Here is a 26,725-nt window from a genome sequence, read left to right on the forward strand (position 1 = left end):
TGTTTTGTCATAAGCCAACTGTGCCAGTGTATGTTCCATGTCTTCCTTGAAGGCTGACCACAACCGTAACAACACAATTGGTAGAGCCCTCATCCATGTAACCTCATTACACATCAGTGCCACCTTCAATGTGCGATGGAAACTTTCCACCATCCCATTACTGGATGGGTGTGGAACATGCCAAATCTTGCAATCAAACTCCTGAGTAGTGTCCTCACCATTGGTTGCAGCAGTGATACCAGCGACTGGGAAGGCCTCAGCCCATCTTGTGAAATTGTTCACAATGGTTACCAAATAACAGTAACCATTCAACTATGAGTTGGATAGTGGCCTGACCAGATAGACACGAGTGTGCCCAAATTGTGCTGTAGGTATGGCGATGGCTCCTGTCAGTCCAGACACATACCACCTCCTTAGTTAGCAGCAGTGCAGTAGCTCATAGTCCTGGATGCAGCAGACTGTGGAACACAACAAACACACTGCACCAAAAACCCTGGGAAGGAAAATCCATGTTATGCCATGTAAAAATATCACACCACATGGTTAAACTGCCAGCAGGGCATGTAGCTCTGGGTCAAGTGCTTGTGCGTAGGTAGTGTTGTGCCACTATATAAACTTCACGCATATGCAATATCTTGACAGGCAATTGGCAATTATGTTTTTGCTACCACTTATGTAGTGCATGTCTGTTGTGCAAGCCTAATCAACCTGAGTGAACCACTGGACATTAATTCCCTGAATAGGGCTGCAGTTGGTGTGTGATCTGTATAAAGTTTCTTCTTTAGATTGAATCCCTGAAATGTCGGATTTCTGTATACTCTGCATACAGATCTCTGTCAATAGCACTCCAAGACCTTTGCATGTCTGTGAGTAGCTTGGAAAAGAAAGCTAAAGGCTGCCAAGCACCCTCAATGAAATGCTGGCATACCATCCACATAGCCATCTGACTTTCGTCAACCATGAGAGCCATTGGTGCCTTCAGCCAGACTGGGGTAAGTGCTGCCAATAATAATTTAACATTCCAAAGAGTCTTCTTAGATCTTTCAATGTCTTCAGGCTGGAAACATTTTGAATGGCAGTGTAAGCCCTTTTGCCTCTGTTGACTACAACACCAGCATCCTGTAGGCATATAAAAACTTGCAACAGAAGTTTTTTATGGTGGTCTCACAACTGCAAAAAGACTAGAATATTGTCCATACACTAGGGTGACAAAAGTAGTGGGATACCTCCTAATATTATGTCAGACCTTCTTTTGACTGGTGTAGTGTTGGAATATGGCTTGGCATTGAATCAACAACTCGTTGGAAGTCCCCTGCAGAAATACTGAGACCATGCTAGCTCTATGGCCATCTGTAATTTAGAATATGCTGCTGGTGCAGGATTTTGTGCACAAACTTACCTCTTGTTTATGTCCCCTAAATGTTCAAGAGGATTCATGTCAGGCAATTTGGATAAAAAATCATTCGCTTCAATTGTCCAGATTGTTCTTCAAACCAATCGCGACCAGTTGTGGCCCAGTGACATGGCGCATAGTCATTCATAAAAATTCCATCATTGTTTGGGAACATGAAATCCATGAATGGCTGCAAATGGTCTCCAAGTAGCCAAACATAACCATTTCCAGTCAATGACCATTCAGTTGGACCAGAGAACTCAGTCCATTCCATGTAAACACAGACCACATTATTAAGGAACCACCACCAGCTTGCACAGTGCCTTGTTGACAACTTGGGTACATGGCTTCATGGGGTCTGCACTACACTGGAATCCTACCATCCAGTCTTATCAACTGAAATTGGAAGTCATCAGACAAGGCCACGGTTTTCCAGTCATCTATGGTCCAAGCAGTATGGTCACAAACCCAGTAGAGCTGCTGCAGGTTGTCATGCTGTTAGCAAAGGCACTCACATCAGTCGTCTGCTGCCATAGCCCAGTAACACAAAATTTCGTGTCACTGTCCTAACGGATATGTTCATTGTACATCCCAAAGAAACCAGATGGCTGTTATAAGAGTCGAGGGCCACAAAGGGGAGCAGTGGTTGGGAAGGGAGTGAGACAGGGTTGTAGTCTCTCCCCGATGCTATTCAATCTGTATATTGAGCAAGCAGTAAAGCAAACAAAAGAAAAGTTTGGAGTAGGAATTAAAATCCATGGAGAAGAAATAAAAACTTTGAGGTTCGCCGATGACATTGTAATTCTGTCAGAAACGGCAAAGGACTTGGAAGAGCAGTTGAACGGAATGGACAGTATCTTGAAAGGAGGGTATAAGATGAACATCAACAAAAGCAAAATGAGGATAATGGAATGTAGTCAAATTAAGTTGGGTGATGCTGAGGGAATTAGATTAGGAAATGAGACACTTAAAGTAGTAAAGGAGTTTTGCTATTTGGGGAGCAAAATAACTGATGATGGTCGAAGTAGAGAGAATATAAAATGTAGACTGGCAATGGCAAGGAAAGCATTTCTGAAGAAGAGAAATTTGTTAACATCAAGTATAGATTTAAGTGTCAGGAAGTTGTTCTGAAAGTATTTGTATGGAGTGTAGCCATGTATGGAAGTGAAACATGGATGATAAATAGTTTAGACAAGAAGAGAATAGAAGCTTTTGAAATGTGGTGCTACAGAAGAATGCTGAAGATTAGATGGGTAGATCACATAACTAATGAGGAGGTATTGAATAGAATTGGGGAGAAGAGGAGTTTGTGGCACAACTTGACTAGAAGAAGGGATCGGTTGGTAGGACATGTTCTAAGGCATCAAGGGATCACCAATTTAGCAATGGAGGGCAGCGTGGAGGGTAAAAATCGTAGAGGGAGACCAAGAGATGAATGCACTAAGCAGATTCAGAAGGATGTAGGGTGCAGTAGGTACTGGGAGATGAAGAAGTTTGCACAGGATAGAGTAGCATGGAGAGCTGCATCAAACCAGTCCCAGGACTGAAGACCACAACAACAACAACAACATTGATTTCTGCATTTATTTCATGCAGTGTTGCTTTTTTGTTAGCGCTGACAACTCTACACAAATGCCACTGCTCTTGATCATTAAGTGAAGCTGTTGACCATGGTGAGAGTTACTGCCTGAAATCCAGTATTCTTGGCAAACTCTTGACACCTTGGATCTTGGACTATTGAATTCCCTAACAATCTCCAAAATGGAATCTCTTGTGTCTAGCTTATACTATCATTCCACCTTCAGAGTCTGTTAATTCCAGTCATGTAGCCGTAATTGTGTAGGACATCCTTTCACATGAATCACCACAAATGACAGCTCCACCAAAGCACTGCCCTTTTGTACGATACTTCTGCGATATGTGCATATCGCTATCACGTCTTTTGTCACCTCAGTGTATAACAGAATAAACAGTAGAATCCTTGGAGCACTAGTGAATGAAACACTGCCACATTTGGACAATGGTTTTCAATCCATACGGCATATCACAATATTCAAATAAGGCAAAGGGTGTGGCAACTGCCATCTTGGCTTGTCAGATGATGCCATGGGAATTTGGGAGTATGTGTGGGTGCAGTCAATAACGGATAATATTGTGGCACCTGCCATTGAATTGTTTACATTTATAACATGTGGCATAGAATACCAATCTGGAATCGTCCTTGAATTTAATATCGAGTAGTTGCTGCAAGGCAGGGGCTTAGTTACCATCGTATCAATGATATGGGGCCCAACATGTGCTTGCAAAAATCCGTAAGATGTTTTCCACAATCTCACTCAAGTCTTAGGGGCAACAATGATTACGATATTTCTCCTTTTCAGTTAAATAAGCACAATCTATATGTGTTTATTTCAATCAGTGCATGCGATTCATGACATTCAAACTTTGTAAATCTAGTGATTATTTGTTCATTAATAAGTTTAATTGTGAAAGAAATGAGTGAAAGAAAGAGAGATTCTCCAGTGGAGCTATGAAAAAAAGAAATAAACAGAAGGAAGAAGTTATAAAGAAATTGCCCAAAATTTCTTCATTTTTTCAGGAATCAGATTCTGTGAGTGATTTACTTTGCAGTGGTAAGTACTAAAAACTTATCTATCTCCATGGAAAAAAACTCTTCATGCATATAATTTAGGTCACATTATGTAGCATTCTAAACTGTGTAACTTAGGACTCATAAGTATCATTACACGTCCTCGCCGGCCGGAGTGGCCGTGCAGTTCTGGGCGCTACAGTCTGGAGCCGAGCGACCGGTACGGTCGCAGGTTCGAATCCTGCCTCGGGCATGAATGTGTGTGATGTCCTTAGGTTAGTTAGGTTTAATTAGTTCTAAGTTCTAGGCGACTGATGACCTCTGAAGTTAAGTCGCATAGTGCTCAGAGCCATTTTTGAACACGTCCTCGCAGAAATGTACAACATACATAATTTTATTTGAATTATGGTAACAATTCGATTACTCAATAAATAGTACAATTCTCAAGGCTGTCAATTCAACTAAGTACCTGGGTGTTAAAATTAAGAACAACTTCAGTTGGAAAGACCACATAGATAATATTGTGGGGAAGGCGAGCCAAAGGTTGCGTTTCATTGGCAGGACACTTAGAAGATGCAACAAGTCCACTAAAGAGACAGCTTACACTACACTCGTTCATCCTCTGTTAGAATATTGCTGCGTGGTGTGGGATCCTTACCAGGTGGGATTGACGGAGGACATCGAAAGGCTGCAAAAAAGGGCAGCTCGTTTTGTATTATCAAGTAATAGGGGAGAGAGTGTGGCAGATATGATATGCGAGTTGGGATGGAAGTCATTAAAGCAAAGATGTTTTTCGTCACGGCGAGATCTATTTATGAAATTTCAGTCACCAACTTTCTCTTCTGAATGTGAAAGTATTTTGTTGAGCCCAACCTACATAGGTAGGAATGATCATCAAAATAAAATAAGAGAAATCAGAGCTTGAACAGAAAGGTTTAGGTGTTCGTTTTTCCTGCGAGCTGTTCGGGAGTGGAATGGTAGAGAGATAGTATGATTGTGGTTCGATGAACCCTCTGCCAAGCACTTAAACATGAATTGCAGAGTAATCATGTAGATGTAGATGTACAACAGGGTTAGATTAAGAGTGTGCATGCGATCTATGTCTCTCGAGAGCAGCAGCATGTGAAAAGGTGCATCTAGGTCTATCATCTAGTTGAACAAATTGCACTAGGCAAATACATGTGAGCAGTGTGTTTGCTAGATTTGTACACATGCAGTACACACCTTTATAAGAAAATACATTACCTAATTTTATATACAGAAGTTTTCTCACAATAGGTGCATGTACATGAATGTTTAATTTTATGCACTTCATATAGAATGTATTAATTCATTAATTTTTTTATGGTACACAATTAACAAGATGGTGAGACATTAAATTTGTTTACAATAGTGAGCTTATATGTATAACATTCTCAGTTTTCTTGTCGCGCCAATTTGAGGTAATGCCCAAATTGGCAAAGCAAGAAATCTGAGAATGTTTTACATATCAGTGCCATTGCGAAAGACTTCGTTCTCACATTACTTTACTCTATGGGGAGGACACTGCATGCCAGGTTCGTCAACTGGAGAAGCTGGATGTCAAATATGCACAGTTGTGGAGTAATTTGGCATTTTTGCAATGCTGTCACGACAAGGAGATTATTCCTAAGTTTGCTGTGGTTAAACGCCATACCAAGTCAGTTGGAATGAAGAATATATTACAGAAGACCAGGTGGCCAATCATCAAAGAAAGGTTGCGACACACAAGGTACGAACTGGATTTTAATACATGCAGTCTTATAAAAAAATAGGAGACCTTACTTTTGGCATTACCCTATATATAAGTACAGAAATCTGTTTGTTTGGCAGTTGGTCACACTGTTATGAAGAGTGCTTCACACACTGTGTGTAAACATTCGCACACCGCGCTGAGGTGCTCAGTCTTGGCTTGGCAGCCCTTGAGAATGGAGCTCCCATTGGACGTCACCGCCAAGTGCGAATTGTGCGCAGTTATTCGGTTTTTGAACGCAAAGGGCTCTGCGCTGATTGAAATCCATCGCCAATTGACGGAAGTGTATGGTGAGTCGTGCATGGATATCAAAAATGTTTGTAAGTGGTGTAGAGAGTTTGCCGCTGGTCGGACCGAAATTCACAATGAACAAAGGATTGGGAGACCATCAATTTCTGAGGAGACAGTGTTGAAGTTTGAGCAAAGCATGCGTGAAGATTGACGGATCACCCTGAATGATCTCTGCACGTTGGTTCCTGAGGTTTCCCGAAGCACCACTCACAGAATTTTAATGGAAACATTGAACTACCGGAAGGTGTGCGCAAGATGGGTGCCACCCATGCCGACTGAGAACCACTTGCGGCAATGAATTGATGCTTCCCACACATTTCTTCACCACCTTTCAGCTGAACAGGATAACTTTCTGGACTCATACCACTTTACACCTGAGACCAAGCAACAATCATGCCAGTGGCAGCATCCTTCTTTGCCAAAGCCACGGAAATTCAAACATACACAGTCTGCCGGTAAAGTCATGAAAACCGGTTTTTGGGATCGGAAAGGGGTATTGTTGGTCGACTTTATGGCCACTGGGACCATAATTAACGCTGACAGGTACTGTGAGACTCTGAAAAAACTCAAACGGGCAATTCAGAACTGGAGAAGAGGAATGTTGAGCAAGGGCGTACACATTCTCCATGACAACACTCGCCCACACATCGCTCAGCAAACCGTTGCTCTCCTGCAACAGTTTCAGTGGAATATAATCACCCACCCACCCTATAGTCCTGACTTGGTGCCCAATGACTATCACCTGTTCCCTAGGTTAAAGGAACTTTTGGCCGGAAAGCGATTCAGCTCCGACGACGAGGTGAAAGAAGACGTTCATAACTTTCTGAACAGCATGGCAGCGAGCTGGTATGAAATGGGCATACAAAAACTTCCACAGCGTATACAAAAATGTTGTTGTTGTTGTTGTGGTCTTCAGTCCTGAGACTGGTTTGATGCAGCTCTCCACGCTACTCTATCCTGTGCAAGCTTCTTCATCTCCCAGTACCTACTGCAACCTACATCCTTCTGAATCTGCTTAGTGTATTCATCTCTTGGTCTCCCCCTACGATTTTTACCCTCCACGCTGCCCTCTAATACTAAATTGGTGATCTCTTGATGCCTCAGAACATGTCCTACCAACCGATCCCTTCTTCTGGTCAAGTTGTGCCACAAACACCTCTTCTCCCCAATCCTATTCAGTACCTCCTCATTAGTTATGTGATCTACCCATCTAATCTTCATCATTCTTCTGTAGCACAACATTTCGAAAGCTTCTATTCTCTTCTTGTCCAAACTATTTACCGTCCATGTTTCACTTCCATACATGGCTACACTCCGTACAAATACTTTCAGAAATGACTTCCTGACACTTAAATCTATACTCAATGTCAACAAATTTCTCTTCTTCAGAAACGCTTTCCTTCCAAAAATGCATCGACAGAAATAGTGATGATGTTGAAAAATAGCTAAATGTTCAAGCTGTAAATTGATGTAAACCATTGTAGAAATAAACAGGTCTATGTACTTATAAAAAAAAAAAGGAGACGTTACTTTTGGGATTACCCTCATAGGTGCCATCTTTTGTTATCCACAGTTCTCTTGCCTTTTGACTGGGAGTGGGTCTATATGACAACAGCTGCTCATCAAAGAACTCATTTTAGCAATACACTGGTTAAACATGTAAAGAAATTTGAGTGTCTTGCAGCTATGCAAAGATCGGAGTCATCATATGAAACAGCACACACACTGTCATCAACCTGTCAGACAAGAACCTGGACAAAGGAGCCAATCTTGGCCCTTAATAAAGGTTTGAATTTTGCTCTCACACCATGTACTATACCCATCATGGATCTTATCAATGGAGCAGAACAGACAGTGTAGCATCTTGCACAGGACGACGCCAACGAAGTGAGACTTACTACCAGTCACGTTTTGGCCTCAGCTAAGCCTCCCAAATATAATATCAGTAGAGAGGAGAGAGAGGGGCTCCGTTTGCTTCGGAGAGATGAAGATCTTGTCATATTACCAGATGACAAAGGAAATGCCACCATCATTCTTAATACTACCAAATATGATAGCAAAATGACATCAATATTGGAGGATAGTACATGTAAGGGTCTTAAGGGGATCACACCTTGCCTATCGAACCCATGTTAATTTAGGCAACTATCTGACCCATTTCAGAAAAAAAGAAAAACTATTGGATGCAGGACCTTAATATTTTTACTGTATGTTACATGATGCTAACAGAGTCAACTGTACTAAAGTCTACTATATCCATTTTATACTTTTTAAGTAATACTTTTTTAAATTTATTAAGAAAAAATATTAAGTTTTTTCTGCAGAAAATATTTTTTTGTAAACTTCCTCTTGGGGGAATATTAATGAATGTAGTACCAGAGGTGGCTTTTTATGTTGTGCAGAGTCTCTGGAAATTTCATTAATTTATCTATGATAGTTTCTGATATTATGGGGCACATGTACTGAAAATTTTAGTTTGCGGGAAATTGACTTTAAAAAAAAGCTTTTGAAATTTGTTACTTATAGTTAATTAAAACTGTCCTGCTGCATATGATGGCCTTCTTTGGCCTCTAGCAGGTCTACCAGCTTCTTTTTCACCTTCCTGAATGTTTGTCTTGCTTTTTTGGCAATATTAGATGCAGACCTGTCTGCATCGGCTATCCTCATTTTATCGCAATGTTGCAGCCAAGTGATCATATTTTTACCAAGATTAATTCCCAGCTTTTTCAGTACCCAACACTTTCCAATATTACCACAATTTAAAACTATCCTGCTGCATATGATGGCCTTCTTTGGCCTCTAGCAGGTCTTCCAGCTTCTTTTTCACCTTCAGCATCATGAACTCCAAGTTTCATTGTATGCATGCCTACAAATACAGTTTTAGGAAGGCAGTTCCAAATTATGCTGTTGAAATATTCACTTGGGTTCTGTGTCTGCCCATGCAGACATTTCCTTAGAAGGTCAGGATGAGCCAAGTCTCTGAAAACATGTTTAATTGCTGTAATAACAGTATCAGGAAGAGAATTCTAGTGAGAATAAGATTCTCCAGTTGCCTGAGCCCTATTGTATTTGAACCACGAATTTTCTCCTGATGGACATGTGGCGCAGATGAAATCGACACCAACATCGATATGCATTCTTCTTGGACTCTAAGCATGATCGTTGGCTGTTCCACCATGTTCAGTTCAGTTCTTTGTGATCCTTGTATGTGTTAAGGTTAATGAATGAACTATTGCTAAATGGGTGTGATTATTGGTGCAACCAACCCGGTAATCCTCCTCACTGGTGACCCCGAGTTGTAACGTCTTCCGTTTTCGATGTTTTACTGTGTCAGCGACCTCCGCATCGGTATTTTCGCATGTATTACATTGACACAGCATTTGAACAATGACTTCGGCCCAGTGCCTAACGCCGGATTTTGTGACCAACATGCATCGTGTTGCGGGCGATGTACACCCACCAGGACTGCAACACGATGCCTCTAACTCGATGATTCCGCCGATTTCGCCGGACGTTTTCGAGCCTGCAACAATAAGTGAGGTTAGGAGTGCGCATGACTCTGGCTATCAAATGCCTTTGTTCTCGCCACATGTGCCCTCCCTCATCAACTGTGCAGTTACCTCTTACGGATCTCCATGCAATGCCGATTTCTGCAAATGCTTTGTCGGACAACCTACTACCACCAGGACAACGATTTGCCATGCTGCAATCCGTGCAGTGCCACACGGATACCTGCCACGTGGCCGGAACTGCTTCGTTCACAGGTCTACCTCCTCAGCATCCGACCATGCCCACGCCTACCTCGGTTCAGCATCAGCACATGCCCTCCTACTTCGATACCTCGGCCTGCAACAGGAACAATAACTTGTTATCTGTGCCTGACCTCCACCTCCGTCCCACTGCTATGCCTCAGTGTTTTGTGCCACGACATTCACCTTATCTGCACACCATTTTGAGTGGAGTGACTAAGAACAGTGATCATTCACACAGTCTGTCCCACATTCTAAATCATTTCCCACACTGTGCTTCTGGACAGCCCGCACCTCTGCAACCTCCCTGCAACAAAGGTGGCCCAGGCTCTGATCATACGTCGAGCTTTCCGTGGACTAGCACGCGTTCTCAAACTTTGAACTTTTTCTCACCTGTCGCCCCCGCACCGGCTCCAGTCGAGGTTCCGCTACCGTTCTCGGCACATCTCGGTGCCTCATCCACGTCGGTCTTCGGCGACATGTCAATCCGAACACACCCGCAACGTGTTGAGCTTCCGCAACCGCAATGACAAATTACGGTGTCGCAACCACGTCGGTCTTCCGCGTCACAACGGATCGCACTCAACCACAACGTGTCACCTTCACGCTGCCACCCAAACAGCCGTCATTGCCATATCTCCTGGAGGCACACTCTCCTGGAATACTACAGCAACAACAGCTCGATTCAGGCAGTGCCCCTACGAACTCAACTCAACCTGTTCTTCCCAACATTCTACAATGCTTACCGACGCTGCCGCCATTCAATCCCGACAGAGCAACAACCTGGTTCAAAATTGTAGACGAAGTGTTTGACCATTAGAAACTCAACGAGTCAACCAGGTTTCTGTGCCTCATCACCCACCTGCATAACCAGGAGGACTTGATTGCTAACCTGGTCAACGCCCCGGTCTCATCTACCCAGTACACTCTAGCCAAAAGACAGTTCTACGTCGGCTTGCATGCTCAACTGAGGCAGCAATACGGCAAGTGCTCCACGTCGAGCAACTAGGCAACGACAAACCTTCCCAGCTCTGGAGACGGCTGCGTGCCCTGGTCAGCGCCGATCTATTCTCTGACACAGCTCTCCTCGCCATCTGGTCAGATAATCTCCTCACATCCGCTTTCCTCTAGCTCAAAGGTCTCCTGAACCTGTCGAGCAAAGAATGACAATTGCTGATAAGCTACACCAGGGACGGCCAAGAACACAGCACATGTGCATGCACGCGTGCCAAGCTTTCACACGCGTGCGGATCGCTCCCTTCTGACGTCACACGTCCCCCACTACCACACCAGCTGACTGCGCACGCATGCACAGAACTATGAACACGCCGCACGTGACAGTGCATTCGCGTAAGGAACACCACCCTGCTAGCATACTGCTTAGTTTCATATTACGACATTTGATAATATTAAGCTCTGTACAATACATCATGTTGAGCAATACTGAATCTTTGTTGGCTGTTCGTACACCTACAGAAAAATAACAATAACGCTGGGTTTTAAACTGCAGTACACCAACAATATCGTGCTTCTCACATCATCACTCGTAAAATTCTTACAACATTTAAGCTGAGATATAGAAACAGACTCGAAAATAGTCTACAGCCAGCATGCAGTATTAGAGATGGGAGCAGCATGCAGTATTAGAGATGGGAGATCCGCTCCTGAACTGATTCATAGAGTTGAATCTTTCAAAGGAGTGAACAATCAGTGATTCAGAAAAAAAGAACGGTAGCTCCAAACATTTCCCACAGCAGAGAGAGAGAGAGAGAGAGAGAGAGAGAGAGAGAGAGAGTCGGAGCAGATCAGCGAGGCCTCTGCTGGTCAGAGCACACTGCACGCCACACAACACAGCCAGTGCCGGCCTCTGCCCTGCTTCTGCCTTGGCTGCCTGCATTGTTCAGTGCCCCAACGGATTTTGTGTTTCACATATGCCGTGCTGTCTCTGTGCTTCCTCTGCCGCGTGCAGTGTCTGGCGCACCTTAACTTAGCATCGCACTCCGTTGGCTATCGTTTCAGTCGCATGTCCTACCCTCTGGGCAGTTGATGCGAGCAACAGGACAGAGAGCCTCCTAGCGGAGAACATAAGAACTACTTGCAACAACCTGCTCACAAGAGAACGGACGATTTGTCTCAGAGCGGGTGACTGGTGGACGAAACGTTGGCGACAGCCCTGGATGGTGCACAGTCCCGCCCAATCACCCCCCTCCACACCAATCCATTTCCTAAGCTGCGCCCATGGTCTGCCGCATGCTCCAACATCAAAGTTGTTCGTATCACAGATATGCCAGTCATAAGAAGGGAGAAAATCAGTATTTAGTACAAAATACAGTTTTACCGGTACCATTGTGAAAAGAATTAGAAATATGTTCATTGAAAAATCATCAATACGAATGGAAAATAAAAATGGTGTCCACTCTGTCTTTTTTATTTCATGAGCTTTCATCTGCACTATATCAAAGAATATGATCTTTGTTAACTGCAGTGAGCGCAAATTTCCATCACCTCGCGTAGTGTAAGAAATTCTGTTGGGAAATATTAATTGGTAGTATCGCCAAGGATGCTGTCCATTATCTCCAAGGATGCTGTCCATTATCTCGATGTCTAAAGTCAATGTTGGGCATAAACAAGGCAATGTCGATGTCTTGGTTTGTTTCTGATTATCTCATTAAGACTAAAGAATATAAGAGTGGGATAATGTAGAAATGCGTAATGCAAGCAGTCAGATATTTATACAGTGACATTCTTCATTAATATTTGCCTGTGTAGTGGGTGAATTTTTACTTGTGAACTCTTATGACTGCTTGCTTATAGCAGACACGAGAGTGCTTTGAGTTCTTCTTCAGTGTTTGAGAGCTTTAGAGCTGCCTATTGTTAAACATATGTACATAATTTCGTCAGTGTCATTCCAACACATCTTATCGTACTTTAATGTCTGTTAGATATCAGTTTTGACAGCAGTTGGCCACAACAGTCAGGATTAGGTACCTTGTGTATGATAACTCTATTGAGAGTGCATATCTATGTTTCATTTTGACAGTATTACACAAACTGCTAAGAAGTAGTAACAGCACAACACTGCTAGTATGATGACAACCGCGGTAAAACAAAAAACGACGAACAAAAACACGACAGCGACGAGGACTACCAAAGATCATATTGATGCGCTCTTCTTTGGTGTGGCGGGGGGTAGGTGTGGAGGGGGGTAAATGGGCGGGGCTTGTGCAAATGCCCGCGGCTGTCGCTAACGTTTCCTGACTGGTGGCCGTTCACCGCTCCCCCCACCCTCGGAACTCGCCCGCTCAACGCTCGCCCCACCGTTCTCGATTCTAGCCAGAGCGTTGAGCAAAGCAACTCAGGTGTCACTCTGGTCTCTGCGGTGAGCGGTCACAGGTGTCTAAAGATAGCGAAATGAGGGATGCTCAACTACCGGACCTACCGATAGATGGCGCGTGCCGGCCAAAGATCATATCATTGAGTGTCCGCCATATATGAGTTTAGCGAAAAACGAAGTGTCAAAACACGGATGAAAATGTTTTTCGTTCTGCGCCCTGATAAGTCTTTTATATTGGATGTTCTAGATATCTACACATCAACATAATGAAGTGTTTCTAATCTAGTGAGAAAAAACAGTGACAGTTCTGCTATGAAATTCCTAAATTCGAGTGTGTTTTGGAAGTTTGACAAGCTGACCTATAAATTGTTTACTATTAATTTTATGAGTGCTTTACTTATTTGACCGTTTTAAAATACTATTTAAGATTCAATGGAGCTCAACAAATTACCTTGGTTGCCAAAGCTTTTAACTACAGGTATAATTCGGAAAATCAAGTGTGGAAAACAGTGAAGACGTGTCTTTAAAAAAAGTTGACATCGTTTGCTTAGGCGTATCTTTACTGACAACAGAAATTACAACTGAACTAATAAAGTATTACTTAGTTATAAAAAGAAAAACTTTTTTTTCTTTATCTGAAGTGATGCACTACCGATCTCCATATATGCTGACACTGTAATTGCAACATTCACTTACGAATTTGGCTCTCTCTTTGATCAGAAATTTAAATGCCATGATTTTATTAACGCCTGTATATGACACAGTGTATTTTAATTGAGTGATAAGGTAGAAGCACCAGTTTTTGACAGTACTTCAGTTTTTGATACGAGACAAGAAATACATTTAAATGAGACAAACACAATGGCCAACGTTAAGGCTCCTCTTAAATGCATAACTTGTATCATTTGGAAGTTAAGTGTAGTAATAATATTATATTGGACTGATCCATGATGATGTAGGAAGTGAAGGAACTTGTTGAAAATAACATTGATCACAGCTGTTAATTTTAAGGTTGGGGTGTCTTAAAACTGTAATTTTCCAGTCTGACACCCAAATAATGACTGGTACCATGGTTTTATTTTAAAATTGAATTCAAAACATGTCAGTGAGCAAAATTAATTACACTATGAATTACAACCATGGAATTTTATTTCTGTGAATCTTGGTTCCAGTCTTTGACATGGTGTCGATCACTGGAATGACTGGTTGTCATGATATGGCCCAAGCAAAAAACAAACCTGAAAGCGAAAGCTGTAGAAGCTGGCCACGCAGGCACCCCAATGGCTGCTACAATCTGTGTTAGACAAGGGTGACATTATATTGCCAATTTAGTGTAAAAAGTTCCATATTGTCTGAATTTGTCCTATACTGACAGGATATTCTAGTCCAGTCGATTTTCTTATCTGCAAAAGTACACTAGCCAATACCAGTGGTACAAAGGTAGTGCCAAATTACAAACTATCCAGTAACTACAGAAGTATTGCTGGACAATGTACAGTAAATAATATGTAATAACCTGAGACATTCAGAATTGGTTTGAAAAAATAGAACAGCATTTGGAAAGAGAGTAACATTTTGAAAATAACAAATGACACAAGTAGAGTTTTCAGTTCTTATGAAAGCTCGCTTACTTTTTCTTTTTTTTTTTCTTCTTCCTCTCTCTTCTCCATTCTCAAGGGAAAAATGTGATAAAATAAAAGTGCAAGAAAGTTGTGTACAACATTGGAAATGATGAAAAAGAAAATCTCACTATGCTTTTAACAGCATATGCTGCTGTAAAGCTTGCTCCTCCTAAGAACATGATTTTCTCCCATCTCTCTCTCTCTCTCTCTCTCTCTCTCTCTCTCTCTCTCTCTCTCTCCCTTCCTCCATGTGAAGAGTATTCCTGTAATAATAGCTAATAGCATACCAAGAACATGAGGGTGTCACAGTGGAGATTTGTTTTCTGGTACAGACGTCTGATACAACTATTCCACATCAAAACTTACTTTCAACAGGTGTGGTAGCAGTGCATTCCCATAGGATAACAGAATGTTATGTCTTCCAGGAATCACATTGGGTACACCACTTACAGCATAAACTGTACAGCAACTACAATGTTTTGTGAGCAAGTAATGCCAGTCAGTATCTTTAATTTTAACATAAGTCTTGACTCCCTTAATTACCTGCTTATACATGTGCTTGTACTACAGGTTATTGGTAAAGCAAATACTTATTGAATAGGTCTTCACACTTTTAATACTTAGCAGAAATTCTGAAAAAGTAAATTCTTTTATTACTGTATCACCTCTATGGTGAATTAAGAGGTACTGACTGGTTTCGTTGAACATTTAATAGAAGCCTTCTTTTTACCTGCTATTGATAAAGAGCCATTCCAAGTTCGGTACATTACAATCTCTCGCATTTTTCATGAGGTTTGTTATTCTGTACACTAATATTTCTTCTTCTAAATGGCAAATATTGCATTCAGACATTGTCGGTATTAAAGGTAATTCATGAAATAAATTATATTTAAACCAGAAAATTAAAGGTTCCACATGACACATGAAAAGTACGTTGTTACACACATGTATGCACAGATTCCAAAATGTCTGTGAATTTGAGTTACAAACTTTTTTAAATAGAAATATGAAGATCACAATACTTTGGGTCTGCAATAACTCAAATGTAAAATTCTTTAGTTCCCTATGGGAAACTTTGTTCTTTACATGACTCATGCAACTGCTTTCACTCTTAATGGAAAACTGAATGGTTTATGTTAAAGTTAACTTGCAAAAAGTGTAACCATTGTTACATAATTTCTGTGAAGTAAGATTCGTTAATGTTAATTCCTTCCTTTGTCATTGTAACTTGATAATTTCAGTTCCATATGGGACATTTATTACTATGACCAAACAAAATCTTTTTAACATGTAGTATACAGTTCAAATCAGCAAAAAGTGTAACTGTATAATTAAGGTAAATGTTGATGAAAATTAGGCATGTAACATGAATAATGAAATTTCCTAATCCGCAACTTGTGGTCGTGTGGTAGCGTTCTCGCTTCCCGCGCCCGGGTTCGGTTCCCAGCGGGGTCAGGGATTTTCTCTCCATCGTGATGACTGGGTGTTGTGTGATGTCCTTAGGTTAGTTAGGCTTAAGTAGTTGTAAGTTCTAGGGGACTAATGACCATAGATATTAAGTCCCATAGTGCTCAGAGCCATTTGAACCATTTTTTGAAATTTCCTAGATTTCCAAGTGTAACTGTAATCACTGTATTCAGTACTTTGTAGTGCTAGAAAGATAATTCTATATGACTATTTGCATTCTCTTCCCCTCCCCCCTCCCTCAACACAGGAAAATATAATAGAAAGACTTCCTAGAAAAATAAAGACAAAATTAAGAAAATTAGGTTTTGCCTGAATCAGGCCCCATTATTCTAGAATGGTTCTAAAGTAATATGAATGCTTACGATCAATTGGAACATTGTGTTCATTCTAAAAAGTATTAAAACAAGAATTAAGAGAGTAACAATTTTATTGCTCTTATGTTTCAGAGTATCCACAAACATTGCTGTTTGAAACATAGGGCCACTGCATACTCCATTAGATCACACCCATTCTGTGATTAAACTGTTTTCTTAAAGTGAAAAATTCAAGTTAACATAGTTATTGAGGGAAATATTTTCTCACACTGAAAGCTATCTGTCAAATAAGTCTCCGAACTTTTTTTTCATTAATTTCACACAAATCACCTGTTTTTAATGCAAGTGCATATTTTGTAACACCTAACATCTTAAAATAAGCTTATATAATAAATAATTATAATTTTGTTACAATATCTACACAGGATGTAAAGAGTTAATTTTACTTCAATGTGATTCATCGTTTGAAGTTCATCATTATACAACAACAAATCTATGGAAAAAATAGTTTTAAAAAATCTGTCAAAATGTCACACCCATCTGCATGAAATGTCCCAATACATAATCTTTTCCAATTTGAGCACTATACATGGTTAAACAATATGAGTTTATTTAACTTCTGCCTTATACTTGATTTGTTGTTTAAAATTTTCTCAGCGGGCTTTTTTTTCCCATATGTTTTTAAGCATGTGCAGGAGTACAGGGATGCAATCTTACAAACAAGTTGAGTCTGGTGTACATCCTCAATCCCAATTTCATAATGGTAATCATGAGCAGGAGCAGGAAATGGGTAATGTACAAATTTAATTTTAACACAATGCAAAATCTTGGCCTGTATATATTTCTGACACATATCCCCAGCAATCACAAACATCTGAAACAGTTTCTGAGTATTCTACAACAGAGTACACGCAGTCACTTGTTTTAAACCGTTTTCCCCAGTTAACAAAATTTACAAATGCATTTTTATTGGCCATATTGGGAAAAGCATAGAGATAAATACATTCCAATGCAGACTTAACATTTCTTGCATGGAGCAGCAATGGAACACCAATGATTTTTAAGCTTTTGATATAATTTTCAGTGTCTGAAAATACCAAGCCAATAAGATTTGTTGTCAAGTCTCAGGGGACTCTTATACCCTTTACCTAATGGATTTCTGGAGTTCAGAATATCAAAAATCCTATCAATATAATACAAAAATTCTACTGTTGCTTCACTTCCTTTAAAATTCAGATCACCAACCCTCCTCAAAAACTCTATACTATCTGCCACGCTAGAACTCAAAAGTCTGTGCAGCTAATGAAACATTCATTTTTCTATTTACACTACTTATATGTTATACTGAGAGTTTGTTGGCAAATGTCATACCTTCTTCTTGTTGTACCTTGTTCAATTGCTCAATGAAATGCCATCTAATAATGCCCGTTGGAGACTCAATAGCAGATACTTCTGTTAGAGCATTTCTGGCAAACTTAATCATATGACACATGTCCTAGATACACTAAACATCGTATTTTTCCACAGGATGAGGAAAGTAGCTTTTAAAATCACCCTTGGAAAAATTTTAAAGTACAGTCAAGTGAACGTAAAGTGCTTATATTTACCTTACAGCCATCACATGTAACACACCAAACCCTAATGCCAGAACCATGCAGCCTCTCTAAAGCAGATTTTATCAGTGTGGCCTGATTATTTGCCTGGGCACCGTTGATAAAGAAATATGCAATCAGGCATTTAAATTTGCCTTTAATAGAGACAAGCATGAAAACCAGAACCTCAGATGGCTCTATTACTTCTTTTACTGAGGCATTTCCCCACCAAAGTCTAAAAAACCTGTGTACTGCTTAGTTCCTTGGTACCAAACTACTTGCTTCCTAATTGCCATACTGCCTACAATTAGACATGAATCGCTGAACTGGTCCCTTACAATGTACTTGAAAACATCTTTTAAGAAGCCAGGTTCACAGTCTACACTTGCCACCCATTTTGAAATCAATGATGTATGGGGCAGAGGCATTAATTTTTTCAGGTATTCATATGCTGCTGGTGAATAAAAGTACACAGTCATCGCAAACATTTTCACATTTGTTGTGTATCTATTACCCTTTGATGAGACAGAGTTGTTCACTAAATTGCACACTAATTCCACTTCTGTTCCTTTCTGATGATTGAGGAAGTTATGTAACTTCTCAGGAAGATGCCCCTTCTCCTTCAATGAACTTATGATGTCATCCATGGAAAACACTTTCTTCTTCGAAGTTTTTCACGGACACACTTCAGTTTACGTTTTATTTCGTGCACAATGTCTGAGAAAAAAAATGCAAGTTTCGGTCGCCTTGTCTTCCATTTCTACTTTCGACTGTATACCACAATCAATTACTGAAGAACCAACTGCACTCTAAATAAGGAAATAATTTCGTTATATACGATTGAAATAACTCAAGGCTTGATGAAAAAATATTATAAGAAAACGTTGGGGGAGTGAAAACATCCTTATACTAACGTTTTCGACACAATTCGCAGCTTCTGCATTGGATAAGTGGGACATGCTTTCCACGGAAGAATTCTCATTGACAACATTCTCCACGCAATCAGTAGCGTCTGCAATCGGCAAATCGAGCACGGATTCCATGACAGAACGCTAAAAACAAAAATATGGACCTGTATTACAACATTGCTTAGACCTATGTAGCGTACGAAATAAATTCACAAAAGTAAAAAGCGCACACACAGCAAGGAAAGTAATTAGCTACCTCAAATGTAGAATCATCGTTGTCACTCAAAATCCTAACAACATGTCGTCGTGGCTGTTTATTTGGTGCATCAAATGTGTCGGAAACTGATGGCACTGCTCCGGGTTTGAAACGTTTCTTCCACGTTCCAGGGCTCACTGCGTAATCATCTTGTCGGAAACGGTTTCCGCAAAGAAAACTGCAAGACGTAGGATTAAAATCTTTCCGCTTCACGGAAGTAATCCACGTCTTTAGTAGCTCCGGGTGCTTTAGAGGAAACCTATTCAAAAACATCGAATTAGCAAACGCACTAAGTCTGTATTTTTATCGTATTGTATCGGTAGTCGTATTACTTGTGAAATGGTAAGTCACTCTCCTTACTCCCTCGCTTCGTACAATTGAAAGCGGAACAAGAAATCACCATTTCGATAATCCGTAATTCCTTATACACCGTACAGACCGAGAGAAACTTCTTGCCAAATTCGAATATGGCGGGCAATACAGACGACAGTAATCAGCTGGTAGAGCCATCTATCGGTAGGTCCGGTAGTTGAGCATCCCTCATTTCGCTAGCTTTAGACGCCTGTTGAGCGGTCTTAGCTCACGCAGTAATACAGCTCGCGGCTCGATCTGCTTGACTCAGCGCCTCTGCATCGGGGTTCGTCTCTACTGGATATTGTTCTTCGTAGTAATACCGGTATGTATATTACATAATTATGTTATATATACATCATTTGTTTTTATTTTATTTTTATTTGTTTAAACTGATCAGATTAGGTTCCTGATGCCTCCTGTTACTATAGGATTTTTTATTATGGACACTCGACTTTACGCTTTAATTACGAGCGAACCGATAAACGTATCGCAAAATGTGATAAACCAATATTTTCCTTGTTTTATTCTGCGTAAGGCTATATGCAGCACTTTGGTCTTACAGTCAAATTTATATATTTTTTTCTTATTGTAGTACGGATTTTGCGATTTTAGGCGTCTTCGGAAGGAAACGTTCACTTTAAAAATATATGGCTTGCGATGTATTTGTACGAGGTTAATGAAATTTTAATACATTATAGCCAAATATATTGCTAATGTAAATCTCAAGTTACAGCATTTTCCGGTCACCCAAAAAAAAGTTCTTATTATTTTCGTAAACTAACTTTCTCTTATCACAGGATAAATATATAACATAAATCGTGGGTTCGTTTTGAAGGTCTCTTTCGTGGTTGTAAGAAGCTGTAACCATTGCGACCATACAGTGGGGTATGGATTTTATACAGAGTGATATTTGATAGTGGTTGTGTGCGTGTTTGACCGTGCAGTTAGCAGTGTCCAGCGGAGCGCCGCATTGTCACGTACCGTTTCCTACCCCTGGCTGCTGGGAAAAACAGCCACAGACAAAGCAAGCTCACAGGCGTTAATTCCCTCCGTGCTGCCACTGTTACGCCTGAACGCGGCAACGTAGCAACTGATTTCCCAACCGCACGCACTATTAAACACACGGTCAAACACGCTCACAATCATTATACAATATCACTCCGTATAAAATCCGTATCCCACTGTATGGTCACAGTGGTTGCAGCTTCTTACAACCATGAAAGAGTCTTCAAAACGAACCCACGCTTGCAGTTATATATTTAGTTTACGAAAATCAAGAACTTTTTTTGGGTGATCGGAAAATGTTGAATCTTGAGATTTCCAGTAACAATATATTTGGCTATAACATATTAAAATTTCATTAACCTGGAACAAATACATCGCAAGCTGTATATTTTTAAAGTGAACGTTTCCTTCTGAAGACGCCTAAAATCGTAAAATCCATATTACAATATGAAAAAAGTATATAACTTTGACTTTAAGACCAAATTGCTGCATCTAGCCTTACGCAGTATCAAACAAGGGAAATATTGGTGTACACATTTTGCAATACATTTATTGTTTCGTTCGTAATTAAAGTGTAAACTCAAGTGTCCATGATAAAAAATCAGATAGTAGCTTGGCCAGGTAAGGGAACTATAAAACTTAGTACATCACAGCTACTTAACAAATATATTATAACATATGTCTTCTTTATGCATGTACTAGGCATTATTATCTTATGCCACTTGTAGTAGAAAGGATCATACTCTAATGCAGGGCTTCCCAACGTGTGGTCCGCGGACCCCTTAGGGGTCCGCTGCCTCTTTCTAGGGGGTCCGCGGCCACCCTTCACCAAATCGTGTAAAATAATGGGTAAAATTATTGAATAAAAATGTGAAAATCAAGTTCATCACTATTTTTCTTTCATGTGAAAAAAGTGTGTACTTTTACTTCAGGTCGTATTCCCAAGCAGCCTTTGTAGTTCCTAAGTGAGAACGCATACACAGTTTTAGTGCCGGAGAATGCGGCTTCTCTGATCGACTGTTTCGCAACAACACGGGGGTTGTTTGTGCGCCGGCTCACGGCGCTAGATGCGCGGAGCGAGCTTCATCGACCAATCACAGCGCTCGCTGGCACGTATGCGGCCCCAGGCATCATTAAATGTTAAACTTGCTTTGTCAGTGCGCTACCTATTTCATAAGTCAATTTTTGACCTTCAAGTTGTTTTCATTCATCTCTAAACCAAAGACTATTGATACTTCGGGAGGGGGAGAGGGGGGTCATTGGGAACAGACTAGGGGTCCGCCATGGATTTTCGACTGAAGAAGGGGTCCACCTGCTGAAAAGTTGGGAAGCGCTGCTCTAATGGAAACGAGTATTTCTGCTGCGTTGTCCAGGCAAGAGCCTTTAGGTCTAAGGAAGTAACGAGCAGTAGTTATAGCGTAGTATTGTCAATAATAAACTTGATCATTTGGACTGTGATGCCATCCTGTACAGAGGATGCTCATCTGATAAAAATTATGGATTTATCGATAGTGTTTTCAGCTTAAGAAAGAACTTTTCATAGCTAATGTTATTTACCTCTGTGAAATATTCGTTTAGGACAATGGGATCAGCTGTAGCTTTTACTTTGCCTTCACTTAGTCAACGCTTGTCTTGTAGATTCATATATCAGCTTGCCTGAGTTGTCTTTTCTCTCAGATTGATTGACTCTTCCCTTTTTGCTTGTAAACTATTTGTAGGTTCGATTTGTAGCGTGAGATTCATCTGCTGTTATAATTCATCCGTTAGCCAAGGCATAAGTTTCCCCTTAAGGTTTCCATCTCCAGTGGGCCATATTTATCATGTAGTGGAGTTACTTTCTTAGTAAATCCAAGTTTGTATTTTATGTCCGGCAACAGAATGGAAGTAGTCTCCTAAACTCTCTCTTGTGCCCTTGCAGCAAGACCAGATACAATGATGCACTTAGTCTCTGCAGTGAATTACGGTTTCTTTCTTGGACATTTTAACGAGTAGGGCCAACATCTCCAAAATTGTCATGAGCAGAATTCCAAATTTTAATGTTTGAGAGGTATAAATTACGCTGTTTGGAGATTTCGTTTCAAATATATGTATGAAACTGTAACTGTTTGCTGCATTATGGATAGGTCCAAGTGGAAGTAGGCAAGGAGCGTCATATTTGAAGAGAAAGCTCAGGCTTGAATTTCACAGTGGAGATACTGAAAAATTATGTTAGCGTCACCAGCATTAATTGTATGCTCTGATGCCAATTCTAATCTTGAAAGGGCAGTTTCGAAACACTCTGCATTCAAAGGTTTGTAGAGGATACAGTTTGAGGGTCCCAACCATGATCCCTGTGAAAATTTGGCCTTACGTAATGAAGTCAGGTTTCCTGCTAAATGGAAAAAAAAGTCTTCAGATTTAGAATGTTAATAGATTTAGAATGTTAATAGATTTAGAATGTTAATAGATTTAGAATGTTAATAGATTTAGAATGTTAATAGATTTAGAATGTTAATAGATTTAGAATGTTAATAGATTTAGAATGTTAATAGATTTAGAATGTTAATAGATTTAGAATGTTAATAGATTTAGAATGTTAATAGATTTAGAATGTTAATAGATTTAGAATGTTAATAGAATGACTGCATTGACACTAGCGCTGTCGAGATAGCTCTACTTTCCCTTTAACCACGCAGCTTTGATGAATACCGCTGCAGTCCTCCTCCACATCAACCGACAACAATGCAGATTTTCATTTCTCTCGCAGGCAGCCGCTGCTTGTGCCGAAATACCGGCACCAGAAACGTTTGATGTCTCCCACCGGAGGGGTATGCCTTTTGCCTATAATACTATACAAAGTGCCCTGCATAGGCGGAGATCCACAGATAGTCTGTGGTGACAGCCCTCAACCCTTCACATTAACATGCAGTTGGGAATTTACACTGTTCATCTTGGGCAGGTTTGCATAAAGGGCCCTAATGTTTTCAGTATCAGTAATATGACGCAGAGGGCACTTTTTCAACTGTGAAATCTACTTTGGCATACGTGAGAAAGGCCTTTCTGAAAGATGTGGAAAAATAGATGGTAATTTTTTTATAATGGGGTCAACTAAAACCAAATCAGATTTGGTTTAATATTACTGTAATGTTAAGTCGCACCTAATACATTGTTAGATTCCTGTTTTTCAGTTCTATTTTGTACTGGTTTTAGATACAGGTTCATCCATTTTAAATGCATATTTTCCTTGTTTAAGTATATGTTTTAGGTATTTTTGTGCATAGTTTAACTATAAATGCGTACATTTAACATGGCAAGGCCAACTTGTGATCTAGCTGGGGCAAAAGCACCGTCGTGTTGACATAAAAAAAGATTTATTGAGATTTTATGAAATCTACTCCAAGTTGTATTCTTACAACTGGGTCTTCACACTTTACGCTCCATACAAAGAAATCATTGAATTAAAACGTGTTTTTTTTACCAATTCCTAAGCCCATGCAAAGTCACAGGTATGCCACTACTTAATACTGTTGGCCTGTCTGTAAATAGATTAAAAAAAACCTCATGCCATCATTTTGATCAAAACTGTATAATCACTAAAGTCATAGAAAGTGTAGTCGAAATTACATTATACAAAAAAATAGGGGTGGGCCCAAAATCACAGAGAGCCCTTAAATTCCTTAAAACTTCCCAGCCCCACCATAATTTTCGTTTACAAATATTAATGCATGTGCATTTGTTGTCATTTTATGTTTTTACTATTTAAGAGTTCTATCTGAAGAGTAAATACTTTAATTTCCAATGTACTTTTCAGTACTGGAGGACAGTATGTCAGCTACATCGCCTTCGCCTAGAGGAATTTGGAGTGACATATGGTACCATTTTATCAAAATGGAAAAAAAAAGGAAAATGCCATTACTGCCAGCAGATAATTTCCATTTCCTCTGGCTCCAATTCAAACCTGAAGAGACATCTAAAATCAAAGCATCCAACAATACCTGCAGAACGGTGTGGGTCAAGAAGCCGATCAAGATCACCATCAATGGATGCAGAAATTCAAGAAATCATTTCTTGCGAATCTACTTCCACCTCAAATGAAGGTATTCTCCCAGAAAGCCAAACTGAGTCTCAAGCTGTATCCAGCCAATCACTGTCATCTGGTTCTGGACCAAGTCCTGATTTATCTTCTTTTGTGACCCCCTCAACTCCAACTGTTTATCATTTGCAACAACCCATAGGTAGATTTGTTAATATTATGAAGCCAATCACATTAAACAAAAGTATGGCATTAGATACACAACTTATGAAAATGATTTGCAAAGAGTACCATCCTTTCTCTATAGATGAAGATGCAGAGTTTAAAAAATTTATATCTATGCTTTGCCCAAATTATAATTCACCGAATCGAAAAACATTATCAAACTTTTTAATGCCCAGATTGTATCACGAGTTATTTGAAAAAAATTAAAAATGATTTGCCTTATATCTGACGGGTGGACAAGTATAAATAACATAAGTTTCTATGCAGTCGCAGCACATTTCATAGATGTGAACAGTCAGCTGAAGTCATACCTTCTAGAGTGCTCACAGTTCGAAGAAAGGCACACTGCAGAAAACATTTCGAAATGGGTAAAGGCTGTTATTGCAAAACATAATATCAATTTTAAAGTCACTGAAATGATCACAGACAATGCATCAAACATGATAGCAACTGTAGTGCTTCTGAAACTTCCGCATATCCCATGTTTCGCACATACATTAAATCTCATTGTGCAACACGCGATGCACGAGTCAATTCAGAAAATTGTTGATGAGGTGAAAAAGACAGTAATGTACTTCAAGAAGAGTTCTTTTGCATTAAACAAATTTGCTGAAATGCAAAAAAATTTGAAAAAAGATAAATTGAAACTGAAACAAGACGTGCCAACGAGATGGAATTCTGCTTAAGACATGTTAGAAAGATTTCTATTGAATACAGATCCCATCATTTCTTGCCTAGCTATTTTGGGTGGAAAGTCGATTACTTTAAACTTGAAAGACACTGACTGGGATATAATTCAACAATGTATAAGAATTTTGAAAGTTTTCGATGAGGTAACCAAAGAGGTGTCCTCAGAGAAAACAGTCTCCCTGTCAAAAATGAAGATCTTGCCAAGATTAATGGCATGGCAACTACAGTCTTTTAAAGACAAAAATGAAAAATATCCTGAAGAAACACATGCATTAATAAATAATTTGCTGAAAGGCTTGTCAAAGCGATTTGGGGTCATCTCCAGCAACGAAGTGGTTGCACAAGCAACTTTATTGGACCCCCGGTTAAAAAAACAATGATTTGCTGATGAGTTGACATTCCATGACTGCTACATGAGTGTCATAGCAAAAATGAAATCACTGCTAGCTCAACAAGAAGAAACACATCAACAATCTGAACCAGTTACCACTGTAACAGGTGAGAGCTCTTCAATCTAGGACGACTTCGATGAAACAATAAATCAGCTCCAAGGAAGTCATGACCCGGGATGTGCAGCAATTGTCGAACTAAACAAATATTTGTGTAGAAACAGCGATCCATTAAACTGGTGGGGCACTAGAAGATTGCTGTACCCAACACTGTATGAACTAGTCCTGCAAATGTGATGCATCCCGGCTACATCAGTTCCCTGTCAGCGTATCTTCTCAAAAGCAGGTTCAAATGGCTCTGAGCACTATGGGACTTAACTTCTAAGGTCATCAGTCCCCTAGAACTTAGAACTACTTAAACCTAACTAACCTACGGACATCACACACATCCATGCCCGAGGCAGGATTCAAACCTGCGACCATAGCGGTCGCGCGGTTCCAGACTGTAGCGCCTTTAACCGCTTGGCCACCCCCACCGGCTCAAAAGCAGGACAAATATGCAACGACAGAAGGAACAGACTCACTTCAAGTAAAATTGAACAAATTTTATTTATAAACCAGAACATTGATTACTTTTTCCTATAACATATACTCATTGTGTGTGTCAACTGTGCATACTAAAATATATTAGAGTTTTGTATGTTGCTTTTTATACAATTAAAGTTTGTTTACATAACATGAATCAGTCTTATTTTCAGAATTT

At 40.1% G+C, this 26,725-nt stretch overlaps 1 long non-coding RNA gene across 1 annotated transcript; it reads left to right on the forward strand.

The window, feature by feature from the left end:
* Window positions 1-19,903: 19,903 nt before the first annotated feature.
* LOC124796323 lies at window positions 19,904-24,516 on the forward strand. The gene is made up of 2 exons (XR_007016747.1): window positions 19,904-19,963; window positions 24,437-24,516. It is a non-coding gene; the product is annotated as an uncharacterized LOC124796323 (long non-coding RNA).
* The last annotated feature ends 2,209 nt before the right edge of the window (window positions 24,517-26,725 follow it).

This window comes from Schistocerca piceifrons, chromosome 4 (assembly GCF_021461385.2).
Source record: "Schistocerca piceifrons isolate TAMUIC-IGC-003096 chromosome 4, iqSchPice1.1, whole genome shotgun sequence".
Classification (NCBI taxonomy): domain Eukaryota; kingdom Metazoa; phylum Arthropoda; class Insecta; order Orthoptera; family Acrididae; genus Schistocerca; species Schistocerca piceifrons.